Here is a 16,274-nt window from a genome sequence, read left to right as displayed (position 1 = left end):
GAAAAAAAAACATTAGGATTACGTCAGCTTGAAATTGAGATTGCAGAGGAAGGCAAGGAAACTGCTCATTGATAAATTTATGTACTGCCATTTTGCATTATCAATTTAAAGTGAGAAACATATTGAATAAATGCTTTATTGATACGAAAGATTATAATACTAATAGAAATATATTTGCAATAAAATCCACATAAGCTAAGTGGAAGGATTCAATTGTAACCTTTGTGTCCCCATCATAGTATTTCTCAATTTCACACACAGCATTCTCATGTACGACTGACAAGTTCACCTTACAACAAAATTTCTCTTTCATTGTTAGCTACAATAATGGGAAACAAGAACATTGGTTACTAATGCAAGAGCTATACATCTGTAACACCAAGACAAGATCTGACTAATTGGAGAACAGGTTTACCAGTGTATAGCAGGTCTTATATCATCATACAACTGTGTGGCTTTATGTGTTCTCACAGAGAATGGGATATTGTTCATACTTTCAGCCGAGCAGAAAGGCTAACAAGGACAGCGCAGTTTTGAATTTTGCTCACCATTGAGTTATTAAACAGAATGATTATATACAACTTTAGGAATAATAGAAGTTTGTTACTAAACTCATCCAATGACGGATGCCATGAAGTAACTTTAGAATTTGGGCAATTCCAGTTCCATAGCAGAAAGTAAGTCAGACGTATGCAGACATGTTAACTTCTTTGCCTTCAGCAAAATGGAAACTCTCCTTTCCACTGTAACAGTTTTGGTCATAAATGCCATTTTGCATTATCAATTTAAAGTGAGAAACATATTGAATAAATGCTTTATTGATACGAAAGATTATAATACTAATAGAAATATATTTGCAATAAAATCCACAAAATTACAGGTATAGAAAGTTACAGCTATAACAGGGTACTGAATTAGACGATCAGCCATGATCTTTTTTGAATGGCGCAGCGGGCCCAAAGGGCCGAATGGCCTACTCCTGCTTCTATTTTCTATGTTTCTATAAGTTACACATGTCAAGTATGTGGTTGCTAGAGTTTATTTGTTCGATGTTTGTGATAACTAGCTTAACACACCTCCAATCATACTTATGTTCAATATAATATTGCAAGAAAAAATTACTGCATTAAATACATCAGCTCTGATTTTAACCCGGGTGGCAGTTGTGCAGGCAGGGTCTAAGGTGGGCAGCAAACTGTCTTGACCTCGTGAGCCCTCGCAGCAGGAGGCTTAGGAGAATTTACCACCCAGGCCTCAACTGCATAGGCCCAGTCAGGCACCTGCCCAAAACTGGCAGGATGCAGCAGCTGTCCAGCTGGCAGCAGTGGAATGTTGGGTGGTAAGAGGCTAATGGCAGGGTCTAAAGAAATGGTCCTCTGCACATAGCTAAATTGCCTGGAGGGGGTTTACCTCTCCCATTCCAGCTCCTCCTGGCCACACAGGAAAGTCAAAAAAAAGTTTAAAAAATAATCTTTTTGGGCCAATTCTGGTCCGCCTCCTCTTCCTAAGTGATCGGCTTAGTGGAAAAGCCACAAAAACTTCTCCTCTTAGGTTTCTAAACCAGTCATCCGAGCCCAATCTGCATATTCAAAGAAGGACTCTGACAAATGAGTGTCCCTCCCGATGATGGGTGAACCTCTCTCCTGCTCAGAAGAGCAGGTGAAAATCAGAATCTGAGAGAAGAGTGCAAGACCTCAGCAACTAAGTCCCATAGACAATTTTAACTGCCTGCTGCCTGGTTTCCACTGTACAGGCAGGGTTAAAATTGCACCTATTGTAACAATTTTGCATTCACAACAATTTCAAACTCTGAATGTGTTCCTCTATGGTAGTCCAACTTACAAACAGCTAGGTATCTCACAATCACAGGAACCTCACCATGTTTAACAGTGTCCAACTCAAGCTACTGAGAAATCTACACCCACTGGTAGGATATGGAGATATCTGCCCAATATGGAGTACACACTTTTTCCAAGGAAGGACACATCTCACTTAATCAAGTACAGAGAGCTTAGGCTGGCAGCGCCAGGGCTTAGAACCCTTCAATTGAATGCAGTAATACTGCTTAAACAGGTAAATTTATGCAGTTGGGCGGCACAGTGGCGCAGTGGTTAGCACCGCAGCCTCACAGCTCCAGGGACCCAGGTTCGATTCTGGGTACTGCCTGTGTGGAGTTTGCAAGTTCTCCCTGTGTCTGTGTGGGTTTTCGCCGGGTGCTCCGGTTTCCTCCCACATCCAAAGACTTGCAGGTGATAGGTAAATTGGCCGTTGTAAATTGCCCCTAGTATAGGGAATATGGGATTACTTTCGGGTTAGTATAAATGGGTGGTTGTTGGTCGGCACAGACTCGGTGGGCCGAAGGGCCTGTTTCAGTGCTGTATCTCTAAATAAAATAAAAATAAATAAAATAAAAAATAAATACCTGTAAGAGCACTGGTAAGCTTCATATTTTATGTCCAGCTAGGAATATATTAGCCACTGGGGCATTGCCTTGCAAGGCTATCTGGAGCCGAGTGAGAATAATTGTCATCGTCAGTACGTTGTCTTGGAACCACCTCAAGCAAAAGATACTTCATCTGGCATCCAATTAATGCTTTCCAGCAGTTGCTGTCTCAGGTTTCAGAGCCTTTTAAGAACAAAAGAAATAGGAGACAGAGTAGATCATTTGGCCCTTCGACCTTGCTCCACCATTCAATAAGATCATGGCTGATCTGATCGTTGCTTCAACTCCACTCTCTTTCCTGACCCCCTTTTCATCTGCTATATGACAGGCATCTGCTTTCAGGGTATGTATTATCAGTCACCTTGATATTGTAAACATCCAAGTTCACTGTCATGTATCATGTTTACTCATCATCATGTCCTTATTCCAGGTCCTCATTTGAGGGGCTTTAGCAGAGCGGCATGTCTGTTGTGCGATGGACTCTCGCTCCAGATTACTCAGTGACATGACAATGTAGACCAGAGGCATCCCGCACTGCCCCACTTCCCTTTCCTGCCACAAATCCATCTCAAACATTGGTTCTGGATCTTGCACAGGAGCTGGAGGAAGCCCTTTGGTTTCATGCCTTTAAGTTCTGAACTGTAAAGGAGAATTTTTAGCATGCCTGAAATAGCAGAAGCTTGTGTTGAGATTTTATTGTCATTGAATAAAGTTGTGAAAGACCAATATGCTCTTTGTCCCTTCTCAGTGTGACCCTAGAGGATTGTGTCCAGCCTAAAGTTGGCAATGATCTTAACCAACAGCTACAGATATGGATCAAAAATTAGGACAGCTGCCTGTTTTATTTTCCAATCAATGCCTCTGGGTCCCCTGTTGAAACATAAAAACAGCACTTTGGGCAACCCATCACCATAATCATACTGGTCAACCCATTGTTCAAGATGTTGAGTAGGGCATAGTAGATCTGTAGATAAATCCACCAACAATACAATATATCATCATCATCAAAAAGAGGTGCTGCAATATCAGGCTCACTAGGATCACCCACGTTGTAGGTAAAGATCACGCTGAAACACTTGACGACAGACACCTCTCAAATAGAATCCTACTCATAGACCCAAGGCAAGTCAATGATTTCTAGGAATATTTTCCAAGACCTTTGCAATCTCATCCACACCAGGTGACCTACTATTAGGTGGTGGATGCAAGGTCACTTCCTCCCATTAAACTGGTTCTTTAAAGCCTTCAATCTATGCAGCATATCCAGCTAATCCAAACTCCATGTAAATGCATACTACAACAGCGTGTTGGGTCAAATGACAATTCAATATAATGTTCTCTTCAGACTCCAAGAAACTCCTCAAGACTCTGTTGGCGGGCCTCTGCAAACAGGTGTGGTCATTTTGGGAAATAGTGTTGCAGGTGTCTTTAGATCTATTTGTACATCTGTAGGACAGCAATTGTACCATTCAAATTAGCCACGCTACTACACAGAGTAGTGCAGAAATTTGATACATTTTAGTAATTGCCGATGCATCGAGCTATTGAAGGCTGAAATGCATATAGTTCAAAGGCTGTGTTCATGTTCTTAACTGCAGATTAGGCATGTTACCAAAAACAAAGTTGATTTCACTGTTAGGAAACTACTTCCTTTTAGAGACACTGAAACTGAGGTAAATAGCATTACATCATTGTTCTTTGACTTCTGGTGTATGGTTTAGTCAATACAAGGGTGTGACCATGCTGGACTAATAAATGGAGAGCCATCCTTCCTCAATGAAGAGGAGGTAAAACATATTGCAGAATACTGCTACATATGCCACAAAGCCTCCTTACATTGCATTACAGTGGTGCATTCTTCTGCATGCAGTTACTGAATAGGTACTTTTGCAACATGTACCTGGGGAACATGATTGAGCAGACTAACAGGAAGAGCAAGACACTGCTTGTGATAAAATTCCACTACAGTGCACTTTTAGGTCTTGTGCAAGAATGTATCAATTTTGTGAGTAATCCATGAATGATGCAAAAGAAACAAGTCTGATCTTCCAGTAAAATAACTGATCCCATGGGAGAGAAAGGGTCTGAGTTTCTGCAAACTACTGCTGGATACTGATGGAAAACTGCCAAAATGAGACAGTTGGAATGAAAGGAGTAGGGCAGATCTATCCGATTACTGGTTTTCATTATGAGGTTAAAATGGCTATATAAGGGAACTATCTTTAGAAACTTACAAAGCATCAGCTCTTGACTGCTCTGGTGTAGAGGAATTTTCTTGTGTTCTGTAATATTTTGCATAGCACAGTCAAGAGTACTGTGCAGTAAAATGGAAAACATTCCTCAGCATTTATAGCTGATTTGATAATGTCATACATTATACTTTTCCCATTTAATGTAACAATTTTATACATAATTCTGACTATAAGTTCCTTGTCAACAGCTTAATTAAAAGGAGCTATCACCAATCACTTGTAATAGAAGTTTTCCAAACTTTTCTTTCAAGCAAATATTCCTGTATTATCACATACTGCCAAATTGAGCGCCTATAAATCATCCATAAAAATCACTGTTATTCATGAAGAAGTTTATACATCTTAATGTTCCTGGCAGTTTAATTAGAAAAGCCCATAAAGCTGTAATATTTTTTCTTAAAATTAAATAATAGTAGAGATGTGAAGTGACACATTTTGGAAGGATGAATGAGGAGAGGCAATGTAAACTAAATGGTACAATTATAAAGGGGGTGCAGGAACAGAGAGGCCTGGGGTTCACATACACAAATCTTTGAAGATAGCAGTATAAGATGATAAGCCTGTTAAAAAAGCATAGATGATCCTTGGCCTTATAAATAGAGACATGGGGGGGGGGAATTTTATACTCTCCCCCCAGCAGATTTGGAGGCGGGGAGAGCATAAAATCAGGTGGAATGGAAGGCCTGTGAACGGCTTTCCCACCCCACCACCAATTGAGGCCCTTAACTGGGCGATTAACCCCAATTAAGGGCCTCATCCTGCCGTCACTGCAATTAGCCACGTGGTGGGCAGCCCTGTCGCCACACAGGAAGCATGGCACGACAAACCATGTGGATTGAATTCCGGCTATGGGGGTGGGGAGGGGTCCCTTGTTAGAAGGCACTTAGTGCCTGAATGAGGGACCCAGCATCGGGAAGGTGGAGCCTGCTGAGAGCTAACCCCCTGCTTTTGCTAGCGGTCCACCCCCCACCCCCCCCCCGTGACCCCGCTCCCACTCTTACCTACCTGTGGCCCTGGGTCCAGTGCCACTCCTGGGCCTCCGGTAGATGCTCCTCTGACAGCAGCCACTGTCTCTGTGGTGGCATTGCTCAGTGGAAGAGCTGCCGGTCTCTGATTTGTTGGCAGCTCTCCAAGGCCAGGACTTCCGGAGAAAAGGTCCTTGATCCTGTGGAAGGCCCGCCTCTGTCCACTTAAGTACTTGATTGGCAGTAGATTCGGTGGGCCTTCTGGAGAAGAGGCAACGCAGGGTTCTTAGCATCACTTATCCCGGATGATTGCACATTGTTCAGCACCATTCACAACTCCTCAGATACTGAAGCAGCCCATGTCCATCTGCTGCAAGAGCTGATCAACATTCAGGCTTGGGCTGATAAGTGGCAAGTAACATTCACGCCACACAAGTGCCAGGCAATGACTGTCTCAACCAAGAGAGAATCTAACCATCTCCCCTTGACATTCAATGACATTGCCATTGCTGAATCCCCCACTACCAACATACTAGGGGTTATCACTCTGGCCTGCTCTTGTAACCACAGCATTTATGCAACTGGTCCAGTTCAGTTTCTGGTCAATGGTGACCCCCCCAGGATGTTGATAGCGGGGGATTCAGCGATGGTAATGATATTGAACATTAAGGGGAGATAATTAGATTCTCTATTGTTTGAGATGGTCATTGCTTGGCACTTGTGTGGCGTGAATGTTACTTGCCGCTTATCAGCCCAAGCCTGGATATTGTCCAGGTCTTGCTGCATTTCTACATGGACTGCTTCAGTATCTGAGGAGCCGTGAATGGTGCTGAACACTGTGCAATCATCAGTGAACATCCCCACTTCTGAGCTTATGATAGGGGGAAGGTCATTGATGAAGCTAGTTGGGCCTAGGACACTATCCTGAAGAACTCCTGCAGTGATGTTCTGGAGCTGAGATGATTGACATCCAATAACTACAAACATCTTCCTTTGTGCTATGTATGATTCCAACCAGCAGAGATCTTTCCCAGTGTTGCACATTGACTCTAGTTTTGCTAGGGCACCTTGATGCCATACTCAGTCAAATGCTGCTTGATGTCAAGGGAAGTCACTCTCACCTCACCTCTCGAGTTCAGCTCTTTTGTCCATGTTTGGACCAAAGCTGTAATGAGGTCAGGAGCTGAGTGGCCCTGACGGAACCCAAACTGAGCGTCAGTGAGCTGGTTATTGCTGAGCAAGTGCTGCTAGATAGTGCAGTTGACGACCCCTTCCATCACTTTACTGATGATCGAGAGTAGACTGATAGGGTGGTAATTGGCCAGGTTGGATTTATCCTGCTTTTTGTGTATAGGTCATACTTGGGCAATTTTCCAAATTGCTGGGTAGATGCCAGTGTTGTAGCTGTACTAGAACAGCTTGGCTATGGGAGTGGCTTCAGTACTATTGCCGGAATGTTGTCTGGGCCCATAGCCTTTGCAGTATCCAGTGCCTTCATTTGTTTCTTGATATCACATGGAGTGAATCGGATTGTCTGAAGCCTAGCATCTGTGATGCTGGGGTCCACAGGATGAGGCCGAGATGGATCAGCTACTTGGAATTTCTGGCTGAAGATGGATGCAAATGCTTCAGCCTTGTATTTTGCACTGACGTGCTGGGCTCCCCCATAGCTGAGGATGGATATTTGTAGAACCTCCTCCTGTCAGTTGTTTAATTGTCCACCACTCATGACTGGATGTGGCAAGATTGAAGAGCTTAAGTCTGATCCGTTGGTTGTGGGATTGCTTAGCTCTGCCTATCGCATGCTGCTTCTGCTGTTTGGCATGCAAGTAGTCCTGTGTTGTAGCTTCACCAGGCTGACACCTCATTTTTAGGTATGCCTGATGCGGCTGCTGGCATGCCCTCCTGCACTCTGCATTGAACCAGAGTTGGTCCCCTGGCTTGATGGTAATGATAAAGTGCAGGATATGCCTGGTCATGAGGTTACAAATTGTCGTTGAATACAATTCTGCTGCTGCTGATGGCCCACAGCGCCTCGTGGATGCCTGCTTTTAAGTTGCTGGATCTATTAGAAATCTATCACATTTAGCACAGCGGTAGTGCCACACAACACGGTGGTGGGTATCCTCAATATGAAGACGGGACTCCGTCTCCACAAGGACTGTGCGGTGGTCACTCCTACCAATGCTGTCATGCATGGATGTATCTGTGACAGGTAGATTGGTGAGGACAAGGTCAAGTAGGTTTTTCCCTCTTGTTGGTTCCCTCACCACTGATTCCTCAGCTGAGGGTGGGGGGAGGGCGTTAGGTGGTAATCAGCTGGAGCTTTCCTTGCCCATGTTTGATCTGATGTCATGAGACTTCATGAGGTCCAGAGTCAATGTTGAGGACTCCCAGGGCAACTCCCTTCTGACTTTTTACCACTGTGCCAGCACCTCTGGTGGGCCTGTAATCAGTGTTAAGCAAGATATTTTTCTTACCAGCTTGTGGTCCTGTGCCAATGAAGTATATAGCTACAGGGGTGGGAGAAGACTTGGGCTTTACACATTAGCATGACAAGCCGGACGGTTTGCACCTCAATCGGACCAGGACCAATATCCTTGCCAGGCAGTTTGCTGGTGCTGTTGAGCAGTGTTTAAACTAGTTTGACAGGGGGATGGGAACCTGAGGGTAGACTCAGATGGGGCAAAATCAGAATTGGAAATGGAAGGCAGAAAAATAGTGAGTGAGTCTGGAAGGCAGAGAAAACAAAGGATAGAAAATTTTTTTAAAGTGTTTGCAGTGCTCAAGAATATATACTTCAATGCAAGGAGTATAGCAAATAAAGCAGATGAGCCGAGGGCACAGATAGAAACATGGCAGCATGATATCATAGCTATTACAGAAACATGGCTTAAAGAGGGACAGGAATGACAGCTCAACATTCCTGGTTACAGGGTTTTCAGACAAGATAGAGAGGGGGATAAAAAGGGAGGGTGGGTGACAATTTTGATTAGAGAAGCAATTACAGCTTTGAGGATGGATGATATGCTAGAAGGATCATCAACTGAGGCCATATGGATTGAGCTTAGGAAAAAAAGGGCTGTCATGCTGCTGTGAGTGTACTATAGATCCCCAAATGTCAGAGCAAATTTGTAGGCAAATTTCTGAGAAGTGTAAAAACAATAGGGCAGTAATAGTAGAGGATTTTAACCACCCCAATATTAACTGTGAAAGTTTTAGTGTGAAAGGAATGGAGGGAACAGAATTCTTAAGGTGCGTTCAGCACTTTTTTTAGCCAATATGTAGTAAGCCCAACAAGAGAGGGCACAGTTCTGGGCTTTGTTTTAGGTAATGAAGCTGGGCAGATGCAAGGAGTGGCAATGGGAGAACATATTGGTGGTAGTGATCATAATTCAGTTCGGTCTAACATAATTGTGGAAAAGGGCAAAGATCGAACAGGAATTAAAGTTCTAAATTGGAATGAGGCCAATTTTACTAAGCTGAGAAGTGATTTAGCAAAAGTAGACTGGAAACAACTATTTGAAGGTAAGTCAGGGTCAGAGCAGTGGGAGGCATTCAATGGGGAGATCCAAGGGGTTCAGAATACACATGTTCTCACAAAGAGAAATGGTGGGATGGCCAAATCTAGAGCCCCCTGATTGTCAAGGAGCTAACAGGGTATGACAAGGCAGAAAAGGAAAGCTTATGTCAGACACCGAGAACTATGTACTACAGAAAGCCAAGAGGAGTATAGAAAGTGGAGGGGTGAAATCAAAAAGGAAATTAGGAAAGCAAAGAGAGGGCATGAAAAAATATTGGCAAGTAAAAACAAGGTGTTTTATCAATACACTAAGAGTAAGAGGATAACTAATGGAAGAGTTGGGCCCATAAAAGACCAAAAAGGTAACTCACGTGCGGAGGCGGAATATATGCGTATGATTCTTAATGAACACTTTGCGTTTGTTTTCACAAAAGAGGGGAACGATGTAGACATTGTAGATAAGGAGGAGGAGTGTGAAGTATTGGATGTGATAAACATAGGGAGAGAGGATGTATTAAAGAGATTAGCATCCTTGAAAGTGAATAAATCACCAGGGCCGGATGAAATGTACCCCAGGCTGTTAAAAGAAGCCAGGGAGGAAATAGCAGAAGGTCTGACCATCATCTTCCAATCTTCACTGGATACAGATGTGGTGCTGGAGGATTGGAGGTTTGTTAATGTTGTACCTTTGTTTAAAAAGGGAGCAAGGGATAGACCGAATAATTACAAGCCAGTCAGTCTAACCTTGGTAGAAAGCAAATCATTGGAATCAATTCTGATAGACAGGATAAACTGTCACTTAGAAGGGCATGGATTAATCAAGGATAGTCAGCATGGATTTGTTAAGGGAAGTTCATGTCTACTAACTTGATTGAACTTTTTGAGGAAGTAACAAGGAGGATTGATGAGGGTAGTGCAGTTAATGCGGTCTACATAGATCTTAGCAAGGCTTTTGACAAGGTACCACATGGCAGCCTGGTTAAAAAAAACAAAAACCCACTGAATCGAGGGAAATGTAGCAAGCTGGATACAAAATTGGCTCAGTGGCAGGAAACAAAGGGTAATTGTTGACGGGTGTTTTTGCGACTGAAACGTTGTTTCCAGTGGGGTTCCGCAGGGCTCAGTACTAGGTCCCCTGATTTTTTTGGTAGATATTAATGATTTGGACATAAATATAGGGGGAATAATCAACAAGTTTGCAGATGACACAAAAATTGGTCGCATGATTGACAGCGAGGAGGATAGCTTTAGACTGCTGGAGGATATCAATGGACTGGTCAGGTGTACAGAAAAGTGCCAAATGGAATATAGCCCAGAGAAGTATGAAATGATGCATTTGGCAAGGTCAAACAAGGCAAAGGAATACACAATATATGGGAGGATACTGAGAGGTGTGGAGGAAGTGAGGGAATTTGGAGTGTATGTCCACAGATCTCTGAAGATAGCAGGACAGGTTGATAAGGTGGTTAAGAAGGCTTATAGAATCCTTTCCTTTATTAGCCAAGCATGGAATATAAAAGTAGGGTGGTTATGCTGGAACTATATAAAACATTAGTTAAGGCACAACTTGAGTACTGTGTGCGGTTCTAGTCATCTCATTACAGAAAGGATGCAATCGCATTGGAGAGGGTACAGAGGAGATTTACGATGATTTTTTTTATTTTATTTTTATTTATTTTTTATTTAGAGATACAGCACTGAAACAGGCCCTCCGGCCCACTGACTCTGTGCTGACCAACAACCACCCATTTATACTAACTCTACAGTAATCTCATATTCCCTATCACCTACCTACACGAGGGGCAATTTATAACAGCCAATTTACCTATCACCTGCAAGTCTTTGGATGTGGGAGGAAACCGGAGCACCCGGAGAAAACCCACGCAGACACAGGGAGAACTTGCAAACTCCACACAGGCAGTACCCAGAATCGAACCCGGGTCCCTGGAGCTGTGAGGCTGCGGTGCTAACCACTGCGCCACTGTGCCACCCCCAGGATGTTGCCAGGACTGGAAAATTGCAGCGATGATGAAAGATTGGATAGGCTGGGGTTGTTCTCCTTGGACCAGAGAAGATTGAGGGGAGATTTGATTGAGATGTACAAAATTGTGAAGGGCCTGGATAGAGTAGCTGGGAAGGGTCTGTTTACCTTGCCAGTGACTAGGGGGGGCATAGATTGGTAGAAAGAATGGAGGGGCGATGAGGGAAAAAAAATTCACTCAGAGGGTGGTGGGGGTCTGGAACTCACTGCCTGAAAGGATGGTAGAGGCAGAAAACCTCATCTCATTTAAAAGGTGCCTGGATATGCATCTCAAGTGCTGTAACCTGCAGAGCTAAAAACCAAATGCAGGTAAGTGGGATTAGGCTGGGAGCTCTTTTTTTCAACTGGTGCATACACAATGGGCCAAGTGACCTCTTTTTGTGCCGTAAACCTTCGATGACAACTTGGGAAGAGTAGAATACATGCTTACTCTCATAAACACACCCTAACAGATCCATAACGAACCCAACCTGAGGTTCAAAATGTCTAGCAGAAAAAGGACAGACAAACCCTCTAATACATACATGCCAGGTGACCAAGTCTAAGCACCCAACCCTAGGGGATTGAAAGCTGTGCAAGAGGAACTCACATTAATTTGTACATACTTACATCAGCTAATCCTCAACACAATATTCATGAAGCGCAGGATAATCAACAATCCAATAAAAAGAAAATATTCTAACATGTCCCGACTTGTCCTTTCTCCAAGAAAAATTCAGCACTCTTCAAAAAAAAGTGATAAACCAGGAAACGATAGGTCAGCTAGCCTTACTCCAGTTGTCAGTAAATGGTTAGAGTCTCCAAATAGATGAAATCACAAAGAACTTGGGAGGACCATGAGCTGATCAAGGCCAATCAACATAGCTTTTTAAAAGGTTGACTAACCTTAGTAATCGCTCTTAAGAGATGACAGTAGCTAGGTAGAGGAAATGAAGTGGATGCATTTCATGTGGATCAAGTTAGGAGAGTACAGCATGAAGTGGGAAGTGATGTATAAAAAATAACAGGGTTCAGGAGGTGGAAGAGGAGAAGAAATGGTGCCAATTTGAATTATTTTCTAAGAGGGAGTTCAGTGCCAGGTTGATTTACGAGAGAAATTGTGCGAAGTGCTATAATGGAACAGCAGGGTTGGAGAGCAAGTGCATGTCTTGGTGAAAGAGTGGAGAGATGTATATGGTTGACTATTGAGGGAACGTTTGGAGAAGGGATGGTCAATTAAAACAATAAATTTTATAATCATAAAAGGGAACTAACAATGGTGAAATATGAAGATGCTTAAAATATCCAAAATGCATCTATTTTCCAGGAACATGACCCCAGACCTCCCCAGCACCCTCCCCACAAAAAATGCACCAATTTTATGCCTTCTGTATTCCATTCCGCCAACCCCCCTCCTCTCCCCACCTCAGGTTTTCAGCTTCTTCGCTCCAATGTAAGCCAATGAACATTGGATATAAATATATCATAATTTCCAAACTCTGTAACTACTTGCTTTCACAATATAGTGTTATGGTCAAGTGAGGAGGGGTCGAAGGGCTTCCCTCTTTTCCCTCTCCTTGTTTGACCACAACAGGTTTAATTCTTTCTTAAAGTTGATGTACTACCAATTCAGTAGGTGTTTGATTATTTACTTACGCTGATCATAACAAGAACTATTCAGACAGGTTTTCTTGAGTTTAACAAAGGAAGTGGTTAACTTCATTGTACCTAAACTGAACTAATGAAAATAATAAACTATGTGCCAATTTTCACTCACACATATACACTGAGGTTGATACACACACAAATAGGGTACAGAGTGGGAAAAGGTACATTGGTTGAGTTAGAGTCCATAGAGAAACAAGGTATACAGTGTGTGGCGTTTGGTGATTTGGCTGGCTTCTAGCTGAATTCGATGGTCCTGAGGCTTTTAGTTTGAAGAGGTAGATGACTGGTTCAGTGGGTCTCTTGGAGACAGTGATGTGGATGATTTCCTCCAATAGGGTTTCTGATAGTAGCTGGAGTATGCAAAGGTGGTCAATCATCAGGCAGAGTTCGAAGCTTGCAAGCTGAAATGGAGAGAGAGAGAGAGGGACCCCCACTTGGGTCTGCAGAGTCCAGAAGCTTCTCCTTTGCTGGAGAAAAACACAAGCTTAAAACAACAGATGGGGAGGGACTTGTCACATGACAGTCACTCAGTGATTCAAACATAGCAGTTAGCAGTATTTCTCTCTTGCTAAAAAGAACAAGTAGTTCCCTTAAACTTCCTGGGTCTTGGTTCTTACTGTGGCATGAGCAGACATTACGTCTCCCTCTTCACAGGCCTTGCAATGTAAGAAATGGTGCTGTGAATTAGATGGCCATCCTAAGCTGCTAGCGAACTCATCTTTTTCTATCTGTTCTTTTTAAAATTTCTTCAAAAAATATAAATTCCGATCTCCAGTCAGAGGATTAAAGAAAATTATAATTAAACAAAGCAAGTTGGCACGACAATAGGCTTAAAGTCAGAAACTACGTGGGCTGTGTCAGCTGTTCCTAGTTTTCAAGTGCATGACACAGTGTAGATCAATTGACCCAATGTGCAAAACAGACAGCAAAACCACCAAGATCCAACTTAAAACAAAGCATTTGTCAGCTATTATGTCTTTCTTTATGTTTCAGGAGGTACAGGCTATGCAAGTGGGAGATTCTTAGCAGACCTCCCAGGATAAGAACTTTTAAGGTCTCGATGTCTTAGTCTCAGCCAGTGAGATCCAAAAATTAACCAGGGTCCGACACTTCAGTAAAGCCCGATCTGGACATAGTTTGTGCTTGTTAAACTACAAAGCTGCACTCCCCTAATTGCTTTAGTTCTTCCTCCACACACTAGTAGATTCCTCCTTTGCTCCCTTCAATTATCCATAATTAAAAGCCCATTAAATGCAGGACCCGAATGCTTGTGCACTCTATCGATACATATCCTTCCCGAACTCAGGTGATAAATTACTGACCAAAAATCCTGGCCTCCAGATTGCATTGGCTTTTCAATATTAGAACATTAGAACATTACATTAGAACATTACAGCGCAGTACAGGCCCTTCGGCCCTCGATGTTGCGCCGATCATCTGACCTACACTATTCCATTTTCATCCATATGTCTATCCAATGACCACTTAAATGCCCTTAAAGTTGGCGAGTCTACTACTGTTGCAGGCAGGGCGTTCCACGCCCCTACTACTCTCTGAGTAAAGAAACTACCTCTGACATCTGTCCTATATCTTTCACCCCTCAACTTAAAGCTATGTCCCCTCGTGTTTGCCATCATCATCCGAGGAAAAAGACTCCCACTATCCACCCTATCTAACCCTCTGATTATCTTGTATGTCTCTATTAAGTCACCTCTCCTCCTCCTTCTCTCTAACGAAAACAACCCCAAGTCCCTCAGCCTTTCCTCGTAAGACCTTCCTTCCATACCAGGCAACATCCTAGTAAATCTCCTCTGCACCCTTTCCAAAGCTTCCACATCCTTCCTACAATGCGGTAACCAGAACTGCACGCAATACTCAAGGTGCGGCCTCACCAGAGTTTTGTACAGCTGCATCATGACCTCGTGGCTCCGAAACTCGATCCCCCTACTAATAAAAGCTAACACACCATATGCCTTCTTAACAGCCCTATTAACCTGGGTAGCAACTTTCAGGGATTTATGTACCTGGACACCAAGATCTCTCTGCTCATCTACACTACCAAGAATCTTCCCATTAGCCCAGTACTCTGCATTGCTGTTACTCCTTCCAAAGTGAATCACCTCACACTTCTCCGCATTAAACTCCATTTGCCATCTCTCAGCCCAGCTCTGCAGCCTATCTATGTCCCTCTGTACCCTACAACACCCTTCGACACTATCCACAACTCCACCGACCTTCGTGTCATCCGCAAATTTACTAACCCACCCTTCTACACCCTCATCCAGGTCATTTATAAAAATGACAAACAGCAGTGGCCCCAAAACAGAACCTTGCGGTACACCACTAGTAACTAAACTCCAGGATGAACATTTGCCATCAACCACCACCCTCTGTCTTCTTTCAGCTAGCCAATTTCTGATCCAAAGCTCCAAATCACCTTCAACCCCATACTTCCGTATTTTCTGCAATAGCTTACCGTGGGGAACCTTATCAAACGCCTTACTGAAATCCATATACACCACATCCACGGCTTTACCCTCATCCACCTGTTTGGTCACCTTCTCGAAAAACTCAATAAGGTTTGTGAGGCACGACCTACCTTTCACAAAACCGTGCTGACTATCGCAAATGAACTTATTCTTTTCAAGATGATTATAAATCCTATCTCTTATAACCCTTTCCAACATTTTACCCACAACCGAAGTAAGGCTCACAGGTCTATAATTACCAGGGCTGTCTCTACTCCCCTTCTTGAACAAGGGGACAACATTTGCTATCCTCCAGTCCTCCGGCACTACTCCTGTCGACAATGACGACATAAAGATCAACAACAACGGCTCTGCAATCTCCTCCCTGGCTTCCCAGAGAATCCTAGGATAAATCCCATCTGGCCCAGGGGACTTATCTATTTTCACTCTTTCCAAAATTGCTAACACCTCCTCCTTGTGAATCTCAATCCCATCTAGCCTAGTAGGCTGTATCTCAGTAATCTCCTCGGCAACATTTTCTTTCTCTACTGTAAATACTGACGAAAAATATTCATTTAACGCTTCCCCTATCTCCTCTGATTCCGCACACAACTTCCCACTACTATCCTTGATTGGCCCTGTTCTAACTCTTATTCTTTTATTCCTGATATACCTATAGAAAGCCTTAGGGTTTTCTTTGATCCTATCCGCCAATGACTTCTCGTGTCCTCTCCTTGCTCTTCTTAGCCCTCCCTTTAGATCCTTCCTGGCTAGCTTGTAACTCTCAAGCGCCCTAACTGAGCCTTCTCGTCTCATCCTAACATAAGCCGCCCTCTTCCTCTTGACAAGCGCTTCAACTTCTTGAGTAAACCACGGCTCCCTCGCTCGACAACTTCCTCCCTGCCTGACAGGTACATACTTATCAAGGACACGCA

Source organism: Heterodontus francisci, chromosome 3, assembly GCF_036365525.1.
Source record: "Heterodontus francisci isolate sHetFra1 chromosome 3, sHetFra1.hap1, whole genome shotgun sequence".
In the NCBI taxonomy this organism is placed as follows: Eukaryota; Metazoa; Chordata; class Chondrichthyes; order Heterodontiformes; family Heterodontidae; genus Heterodontus; species Heterodontus francisci.
This window is presented reverse-complemented; position numbering follows the sequence as displayed.